Source organism: Geotrypetes seraphini, chromosome 8 (assembly GCF_902459505.1).
Source record: "Geotrypetes seraphini chromosome 8, aGeoSer1.1, whole genome shotgun sequence".
NCBI classification, from domain to species: Eukaryota; Metazoa; Chordata; class Amphibia; order Gymnophiona; family Dermophiidae; genus Geotrypetes; species Geotrypetes seraphini.
Window position 1 is genome coordinate 80,209,057 of NC_047091.1, and position 10,433 is coordinate 80,219,489.

General features: G+C 41.9%; 1 protein-coding gene across 3 annotated transcripts in view; it reads left to right on the top strand.

Moving 5' to 3' along the window:
• The window catches only part of LOC117365786 (centromere protein F-like), a 73,296-nt gene extending 68,307 nt beyond the window's left edge, over window positions 1-4,989 (top strand). For all 3 annotated transcript variants that reach the window (XM_033956610.1, XM_033956611.1, XM_033956612.1), the window contains exon 13: window positions 2,923-4,989. The gene's annotated coding sequence lies outside the window, so the exon portion shown is untranslated. The remainder of the gene's footprint in view (window positions 1-2,922) is intronic.
• Window positions 4,990-10,433: the final 5,444 nt, after the last annotated feature.

Sequence of the window (10,433 nt, forward strand, 5' to 3'; positions counted from 1 at the left end):
TATAAAGATCACACATGTTGGGGATGGTGTTAGGCCAAGGAGTGCAATTAGGGCAACTGCCCCCTGGCTAGAGAAAACCCTAAGCCTGCTGGAAGCTAAAGATGGTACGGGCTAGTAGTGTGCTTTGGGGTCCCTTCCCAAATTTCTGCTGTGAGCCCTACCCATGTCTAACACCAGCACCAGCAGGATAAACATTTCAGTTCTCATATATTTTAATCACAAAATAGAAAATACAATTATTTTTTTTATTTTTCAGACAATGTTTTCAGACATTTTATTTTTCAGACAATGTTGGTCCCAGGCTCTGGTTTCTGTTTCCCTCTGTCATCTCTTAACTTACTTACCAGGGTCTCCTGCTTATTTGACATTTCTTCTTCTCTGTGCTCACCATCCATCTTCCATCTTTGTGTACCTATCCATCTCTTCTCTGTGTCCCCTATATCTCCCCATCCAGCATCTCCCCCGTGCCCATCTCCCTGTATTTATCATCACTGTGTCCAAAGACAAGACAAAAGAAACCAACAAATGCAAAGCGAAAAACCAAACCAAAACTGCAGTGGAATGTACAAGGTGCAGGAATTTATGTTTAGCATACATAAAATAAATGTATTAAATATATCCAAAAACTGGTCCTTGTATTTGTGTGGACTGGACCTGACACGGTCCGTATTTCATAAAACACTTCTTCCTCAGGGGTCCTGGATGTTGGTACGTAGAATATCAAAAAAACAGATTGGAAAAAGCAAACAAAATCGAATGGGACAGACATAAAAATCTCCTGTTTAGGCACTGCATTAAGAATCTGTTTTTTTGATATTCTACGTGCCAACATCTGGGACCCCTGAGGAAGAAGTGTTTATCGAAACACGGACCGTGTGGGGTCTGGTCCACACGAATACAAGGACCAGTTTTTGGATATATTTATTACATTTATTTTATGTATGCTTACATGTTTTTATGATTTTTATTGAATAAATTCCTGCACCTTGTACATTCCACTGCAGTTTTGTTTTGGTTTTTCATCACTATGTCCTACATTACTCATCTCCCTTCTGTGTTCCTATTCTCTCCCACATCTAGCACTTTCCCTCTGTGCCCATATACCCCCTCCCATGTCTGGCATTGCCTCTCTGTCCATGTACCATTCCCATGCAGCTTCTCCCTTTGTGGTCCCTGTCCCTATTCTCTTCTCCATGCCCATTATTTCCCCTCTGTTACTGATAACTCCGTGTCTCTTTCTTTCTGCTGTGTTCAGTATTTCATTTTCTATTCCTTCATTCGCTTAATATGGCATCTCCTTTCCCTTCTCTTCCCTTCAGTCCCTTCCCCAACATGTCCAGCACCTCTTCCCCTTCTCTCCAGCTCCCTATCCTGCAGATCCTGTAGCTCTTTCCCTTCCCTTCAGCTCCAACCTTCCAATCCCTCCCCTCCATAGGTCAAATACCTCTCATTCCCTTACCTTCAGCTCCAGTCCCCCTCCTGTGCCCTTTCGTCGAGCCTCAACCCCCCTCCTGGGCCAATTCCTCCTACTTTGCCTTATTGCTCCCTCTCTTCATCGGGGCCGACAGCTCCAGCTCCCATACTCGCTCGCGCGTCCGGCTTCCCTCCCTCCCTGCCCACTAGCACACACCTTGCAGAGCTAACTGATGTCTACACGGGTGTGCTCCACAGTGCTCACGGCCTTCCTTCTGCTGGGCTCCGCCTTATGACACAACTTCCTATTTTTCTGAAAAAAGGAAGTTGCATCATAAGGAGGAGCTTAGCAGAGGTAAGATAGCAAGCACGGTCGAGCAGGCCTGTATAGAGATCAGCTCGCAATTCAAGGTGCCAGGGAGGGAGGGAAGCCGGCTGAAGCTGCTGGATGAGCGAGGGGGGGGCTGGAGCCACCGGACCCAAGAGCGGGGTGGGGGAGAGCCTGGACCCACCAGACTTCTGATGGAGAGGGATGGTAGGATATTGGGGAGCTTTGGTGGGTTAGCCTTTTACCGCTCTGTGAAGTGGTGAAAAGCTTTGTACAGATATCGACTTTACCCGTTCCTGTGGTTTTACTGGCAGCTACACATGGGACGAGGTCAAGGTGTCATTCTCTATAAGTAGATTTTGAGAAGAAAGCAGAAAAATGTTAAAAGTTAATGCTAAAGATGGATGCAGGGCAGAAAGTGAAAAAGAGAAAATCAGTCAATGAATAAGAAGGCCCTGGAACACAGTTAAGAGCACAAACAGAAGGAAATGCAATCAGACTAGGAAAGGATGATTAGAAAAATAAAATCACCAGAAAACAAAGGTAGGGAAAATGATTTTATTTTCAATTTAGTTATAAAACTGTGTTAGTTTTGAGAATTTATATCTGCTGTCTATATTTTGCACTATATTTGTCTATTTTTTTGTAGCTTTTCCTGAGGTGACATTTCATATTTTTAAGTCATCTCCCTTGACCTTTTTGAACAAACAGAATATAAATGATAATTAAAATTTTCATTGTTAATAAATATTATATTGTGTGTACTGTATATGAAAAATGAATGGAAGAAATTGCATTACAATTAGTACTATTATTATGGGGGTGGGTCTGAAGCGGCCCTTGGGTGGAGAGGTACTTGGTTGATATCAGTTAGACTTAGAGGGTACTTGGCTTGAAGAAGTTGAGAAACACTGATCTAAGGAAATATTTCTTTATGGAAAGAGTAGTAGATGCATGCAACGGCCTCCAGGGGGAGGTAGTGGAGAGAATGACAGTGTCTGAATTCAAGTAAACGCAAAGGATCTCTGAGGGAGAGGAAAGAATTGTAGAGCTGAGCAGTTGGAGTGGAGGGACAGACTTTCTAGGCCATATGGTCTTTTCCTGCCATTATTTTCTGGGGTCAGTTAGTATTTCTGTCTCTACTTTTTTGTCACATAATGCTTTTGTTTTATTTGTTACAGACCCTGCTGCCTCCTCGTGATTTCTGCCTTCACAGGGGAGTCTGATCCAGTCCTTTGGATGAAGACCCACACACTGGCAGGGCCCATACACTCTTGCACATCTTGTAGGCCACACACTTATCTGAATGGGACATGGGAAACTAGTGAAAAGTAGATTTTGTGCCAATGCCCTGGCAGATAATGCCTTAACTTTGAGATTTTAGAGAGCTAGGTGAGTCAGTTAAGTAAATCCAGAAAATGTATCAACTGTGACGGTGCCTATTGCACTTACCTGTGTCCTTCCAGGTAAAGGAGCAGCTGAGGCCCGGTCCCTCAGCATGTGTCACCTTCTGTTTACTACCTGTGGGATGCTTTCTATCTCAGGAATTGTATGCTTACGTATGGTGGCACGGAGCCACTCACGTGATGAACCAGTCCTCACCCTTTTGTGAGATCCTATAGGTAGGCCAGGCAGGCTGGGGATACTGTAATGCAGCTGAGGACAGAGATATGCTTTTAGCTAAAATTGATCCCCCTGAGGGACTAATGAGCGCCAGAAACAGGCTCAAAGACAGCTGACTGGTCTTAATTACCTGATATGCTTGGGGTTGCTTCCCTTTTCAACAGCGCCCAGAGTTAAGGTGGGGCTGCTAACTGCCCTGTGGTGGTCTGTGCAAATGGAATTGTTCTTTGCAGTGACAGCAAATGTTTCACTGTCCAAGAAATAGAAGGTTTGAATGATTGTTTTTCTGAAGGCATGCTTCCTCTTTGTCATATCAGGATACTACTTCAGCAGAAAGTAGTTCTGTTTATCTGCAGGCCTTCTGAAACATCTGTCAATCAGCTGCCACTCTGGTGGGGGCCTTGCTTCCATTATACTGCATGCTAGGCTGCCGTTCCAATTTACAGATGAGGCTCTTTATCTGCCTAGGGTATCTGCATGCAGGATGATAAGAGGTCCAAAATGTAATGTTCTCATTTATAAAAAATAGATTGAGTTGACGCAGGAAATAGAAACCTGTATGCTGAGTTGTATATTATGAGATCAGAAATGTTATTGGAGTCTCTTGAGAAATCAAAATCATTCTTGCTGCATAAGAAATCAAAAATCAACGATGCTCAATTAGCCAAGAGGCACCTTGGTCATTGGCGTCATGTAGATTAATGAGTTCCTTGGGGAGGTGGAGGAACAGGTACCGTTCTGTACCGCTATGCTGAAAAAGCAGATGAATCTGTAGAAATGAAATGAAAGCCGGGATTGTTAGGCATTTTAGCACCCCAGCATGATGCCATGTTTCCTTCATGGATGGGATGGCAGTTCATTAGATCCACTTTGTGGATCTTCTGTTGCTCAAGGTGTTTTCTCTAAGGCTGATAGTTTTTGAGTTGTAAGACTATTTGGTATCCAATCTTGCAACAGTCTGTATTCAGTACATTTGCTGGGCTCCTTGGAGTTTGCCACTTGTGATTACGTGAGTCATACTCCAGAGCTCATAACTCGCATATGGACAGAGGTGCTATCCCATTTCCCTGAAGAAGTGAGAGTGGCGAAATCATTTCCAGCTAAAATGGAAGGGTGTGTTATGACAACAGAGAAACTAGTGGGGGACGGCACTGTACACATCAGCCTTAGGAACAGTGAAGTTTATTAAATGTAATCAAAAATTAAAACCTAATACACATCAGTACAGAGTCCATCTCTTTTGTTTTTGGTCCCAACACGGTCAGTGTTTCGGCTTTCAAAAAAGCCTGCCTCAGAGGTTGAATTGAATATTTGTAGGCATTCTTTAGATCGACAAATCAACCCCTGAGGAAGGCTTTTTTGAAAGCTGAAATGTGGACCATGTCTGGTCCAAAAACAAAGGAGATGGACTCTGTACTGATATGTGTATTAGGTTTTAATTTTTGATTACATTTAATAAACTTCACTTTTTCTAAGACTGATGTGTACAGTTTCCTTGTTTCTGAGGGTGTGTTATGAGACATGTTTGTTACTGTTCAGGTTTCGCCTTTTTAATTTGGTTTTGTTACCTCTCAAATGACCATTCTGTAACAGAAAGATATAATAAAGTTTATTTTTACACATTTTTTCATGCCTGGAAGTAGTTCTTTTATTTCTCTGTGGACTCAGTCATTTGTGGTCTTAATGAAATACCCAATGCTGCACTCAACAATGTCACCTCCCCCACTGTCTACTCTGTCAACCTTTCTTCAACAATCCTTACAACCCTTTCTTCCTTTTCTGAAATTACGGAAGAGGAAACTGCTCACCTTCTCTCCTCCTCCAAACCCACCACCTGTTCCTCTGATCCGATTCCTACCTGCCTACTCGTATCCATCGCTTCTGCTGCAATCCCTCCCATCTGTCACATCCTCAACCTTTCTCCACTGCTACAGTTCCTGATGTCTTCAAACATGCTGTAGTTACACTCCCTCCTTAAAAAGCCCTCACTAGGCCCTACATCCCCTTCCTATCCAAACTACTCAAATTTACTGTTCACCGCCATTGCCTGGACTTCCTTTCTTCTCATATCCTTGACCTGCTTCAATCGTGCTTTCGCCCTCTCCACTCTACAGAAACTGCCCTTGCTAAAGTCTCTAACGACCTGTTCCTGGCCAAATCCAATGGACTCTACTCTATTCTCATTCTTCTCGATCTGTCTGCTACCTTTGACACTGTTGATCATCACCTCCTTCTCGACATGTTGTCCTCACTGGGATTTCAAGGTTTTACTCTCTCCTGGTTTTCTTCCTATCTCTCTCATCGTACCTTCAGCGTATGTTACGGTGGATCCTCCTCCGCCACCATCCGTCTGTCTATTGGCGTACCCCAAGGCTCTGTCCTGTGCTCTCTCCTCTTTTCCATATATACCCACTCTCTTGGTACACTGATCCAAAATTGATTACTGTAATTCCCTCTTAATTAACATAACTCAAAAAGAAAAAAGGCGACTCCAGATAATTCAAAATACTGCAATAAAACTAATTCATAAAGCGAAAAAATTTGATCATGTCACTCCATTAATGATTAAATCACATTGGCTTCCTATTTCCCACCGAATTACCTTTAAAATTATATTCTTGGTATACAAAACATTGACCCACAATGAACCACAGTTCATATCAAAAATGATTATTCCTTATAATGCCGCACGTTCCTTACGATCATCCTCCACTATCCATCCCCTTCTTGAAAATTATTGGCACGAGAAGAAACGATATATTTTCTGTCATGGCCCCAACACTTTGAAATTCCTTACCAAACTATATTAGAAATGAAAAAGACCTTTTATCCTTTAAGAAACTCTTAAAAACCTTTCTATTTCAAGACGCATTTGATACATAATTTGGCACACCTTTATTTTTACATTTTTCTGACCATCAATCCTACCATTTCCCCTTGTACCTTAATGTGTTCTCCCTTTCATGTAAATTCTCAATAATAACGATATTGTAACTTTTCCCTCCTCTCCTACTCTTTCATGTTTGTCTCCAATGTAATCGTATTAATGCTAATTGTTTCACACTGTTTGTCTATTTCAATTGTCATATTGCCAATTGATTTATATTGTTTGTCTTACGATAAACTTGTTTAAATTGTATGTGAGACCACAACTTGTGGCTTTTAAATTGTACATCGCTTAGAAATTTTTATAAGCGATTCATCAAATGCAAATAAACTTGAACTTGATCTCCTCCCATGGTTTTCAATATCACCTCTATGCTGACAACTCCCAGATCTAGCTCTCCACACCAGATATCTCTACAGAAGTTCAAGCCAGAATTTCAGCCTGCCTGTCCGACATTGCCACTTGGATGTCTCACTGCCATTTCAAACTGAATATGGTTAAAACTGAACTCCTTTCTTTCCACTTAAACTTGCTTTCCCCCTCTCTTTTTCTGTGGATAACATTATCCTCCTCCCTGTCTTGTCAGCTCGCAACCTTGGGGTGATCTTTGACTCCTCTCTCTCCTTCTCTGCTCAGATCCAACAAACTGCCAAATCCTGTCGCTTCCTCTTCTATAATATTACCAAAATCCATCCTCTTCTCTCTGAACACACTACCAAAACTCTTTTCCACGCTCTCATCACCTCATGCTTGACTACTGCAAAGTACTTTTTTCAGGCACCCATCTCTCACCTCTTCAATCCGTTCATAATTCTGCTGCATGACTCATATTCCGTGATAGCCGCTATTCTCACATTATCCCTCTCCTCGAGTCACTTCATTGGCTCCCCATCCATTTCTGAATAGTTTAAACTCCTCTTGCTGACCTACAAGTGCATTCACTCTGAAGCCCCCCCAATATCTCTCTTCACTTATCTCCTCCATGCTCCTTCCTATGATCTCCATTCATAGGGCAAGCCCCTCTTATCTGTACCCTTCTCTTCCACTGCCAACTCCAAACTCTGTCCCTTCTTTCTTGCTGCACTGTATTCCTGGAACAGGCTGCCTGAATCAATGCATTGTGCTCCATCCCTAGCAGTATTCAAATCCAAGCTAAAAGCCCACTTTTTTAAACTGCTTTCAACTCTTAACTCCCACTCACTGCTGTCAGATACCTATACCCACTGTATCATTTCCTCTACCATTATCTCCCCAACTTTGAAATGTCCTGTCTAAATTAGATTGTAAGCTCTTCTGAGCAGGGACTGTCTATTGTATGTTAAAATGTACAGCGCTGCGTATGCCTTTCCGTGCTATAGAAATAATAAATATTAGTAAGAATTCCAAATGACTATTTCCCAGCTCCTCATAGGTTATTTAAATCAAAACTCTGTCCCCCTCCCCTCCCATAGTACATTATCAGAAATAGCTTAGTAGGCATCTGTTACGGCTCTTTCTTGCTGCCTTTTCATTTTGCACTTTGCAGGTGCTTCTGAGGGATGGGGCTTAGGCAAGTCTGGGCAAGTAGGTCAAGTATTAGGCATGCTGGGGCTCAGGGAAGAAATTTGGGAGTTGAGCCCAAAGCCTATCTGTAGATTGTTTCCTTCAACTTCAGGAAGACTTTAGGCTACCTGTGGATTGGAGGCCCAGGGAAGTTGCACCCCTCCACCACAATGCCAGCCCTGAGTGCAGGGGCCTTTCTCATGGCTTCAGTATCATACTGAGCATCAGTATCATACTGCGCATTCTGGTCTTCGGGCTCTCATGCTCGCTTAAACCATGCTGAAGATCGACCCCCCTTAGGCTCCTAAGTTTGGTTGAAAATAGGGCACAAATTTAGAAACCTAACTTGTAATCTAATCTGAATTTTTGTATCACATGTATCTAGCTACTGAATATTAATAGGAGTATATAGAAAAATACCAAATATGCTCTTCAATCGATACTAAATCACTGTGCCAGCATATTATTTCAATAAATAATTAGATTAACATAGAAGATGACGGCAGAAAAGTCTGCCCACTCTAATGACCCACCCCCCTTTACACCCTTAGAGATCCCACGTGAATATCCCATTTACTTTTAAATTAGAAAATTCAATAAATAATTTTTCTAAATGAAAAGTGCTCAGTGCCCTTTGTCTCCTGCATAGTTGAAAGCGCTAAGAGAAAAATATGGCACCATCATGCCACCTTTCCGTCCCATCAGATATACATTCTTGTGCTGGATATTTCTGTAACGGCACTAAACACTGCTAGTATATTCTATGTAAATGTAAAATTTCATAACACTTATCTGCTGTGTCTTGATAAGGTTAGCAGTATTGAAGAACGTGGCTTCTAAGCAGTCCAGCAGAATATCTTTTTTATTTTCTTTTGCTTCTAAGGGCTCCTTTTACGAAGGTGCGCTAGGGTTTTTAGTGCACGCACAAAATTACCACGCGCTATAGCGCACGGTAGCTGAAAATCTACTGCCTCCTAAAATGGCTAGCACACTCGGCTGCAGCGATGCGGGTGAAAGCAAGCGACTGAAAAAACGTATTGGAAAGTGAAAATTCGCAAGCCCTGAAGAAACAGTCTTTACCGTGAAACGTTGACTTCATTTTTCTAACACTTAGTTCCTTACGATACTTAAGTTAGTTGGTTTTTAGTCCTGCACCAATACAGTTTGTGGCTCTGCACATCCCCTATGAAAGTTTTTTGCTGATGATGTGGGTGGAGGAGGTTTGAACATTCAGGCTCTGCCTAAAACAAAACCTGAGGCTTTTTCTTTCATGGGGATAGTGCTCTCAATTATAAGGAGTGGAGTTCAAGTTTACTATCATTATTTATTACTCACTTTCACTTGATTTAATATAAAAATTATTTATTGAATTTTCTATTTTAATCTAATTATTGAAATAATATGCTGGTACAGTGATTTAGTCACACTTATTTAGTACAGCCTCAAGGCCATTTACAATTTAAGAAGTCCATGGCAAAGTAGGGGGAACAGTGGATACATCACATCAAATAGCAGCTGGTCATACACAGTGGCCCCTGCTGATATGGTACCAGTTGATGATGACAAAGAGGCCACTTGATGCAATCCAGTTATTGTGATCCCCATTGCCAAGGACAAATCCCTGCTGCTGGCAGCAGAGGCCTGACTGCCTTCAGAAAATTGTACTTGGAGCACTGTGTTCAGTTTTGGAGGACTAGGAGCCATTCTGAGGAATTTGACCAAAATGGTATATGGGGTCTCCACCAGACGATTTATGAGAAAAGACTTGAAGACTTTGACTTAGATACCTCAGAGGAGAGAAAGGACAGGGGAGATATGATACAGACAGTTGCATTCAAGAAGGACAATATTAATGAATAGAGCAAACCTTTTCCAGAAATTAGAAGACTCTTGAACAGTGGTCTCAAACTCAAACCCTATGCAGGGCCACATTTTGGATTTGTAGGTACTTGGAGGGCCGCAGAATAAATAGTTAATGTCTTATTAAAGAAATGATAATTTTTCATGAGGTAAAACTCTTTATAGTTTATAAATCTTTCCTTTAACTTCCTTTTTGGAGTTTCATGTCTCTGAGCGTACTGAAAAATCTTGTTGATCACTCAACTGTAGACATTAAAATTTATTGGAGTCAGTTTCAACTATATATATTCTCATAATTTTCTGACTTCCACCATTTTAAGTGGTGTTCCCTGTCTTTTCTGAAGGAAACGGACTTGCATCCATCTTTGGCATTAACTTAACATTCAATTTTTCCATTTTTCTGCTTTCTTCTCAAAATCTACTTTTCCATGTCTTCCCTTCCCTTCCTATCTCTCTCCTTCCCTCCCTAATTCCATGGTCTGACATCTCTCTCCTACCTCCCCCCCCTCAGTATAACATTTATCTTTCCCTTCCTCCTTTCTGCTCCCTTGCAGTCAATCTCCCTTCCCTTCCTCCTTTCTGCCCCCCCTCCTTTCTGCCCCCCCCTTCCCAGTCCAACATTTCTCCCTCCTTTCTACCAGTCCATTTTTTTTCTCTCTTCCTCTTGCATGCTTCTCCTCTGGTCCTCTTTCCCTCAACCAAACAACATATATCTCTCTCTCTCTCCCTCCATGAGTCCAACTTTTCACTCTCTGCCCTCTCCCCCTTCCCCAATGTAAC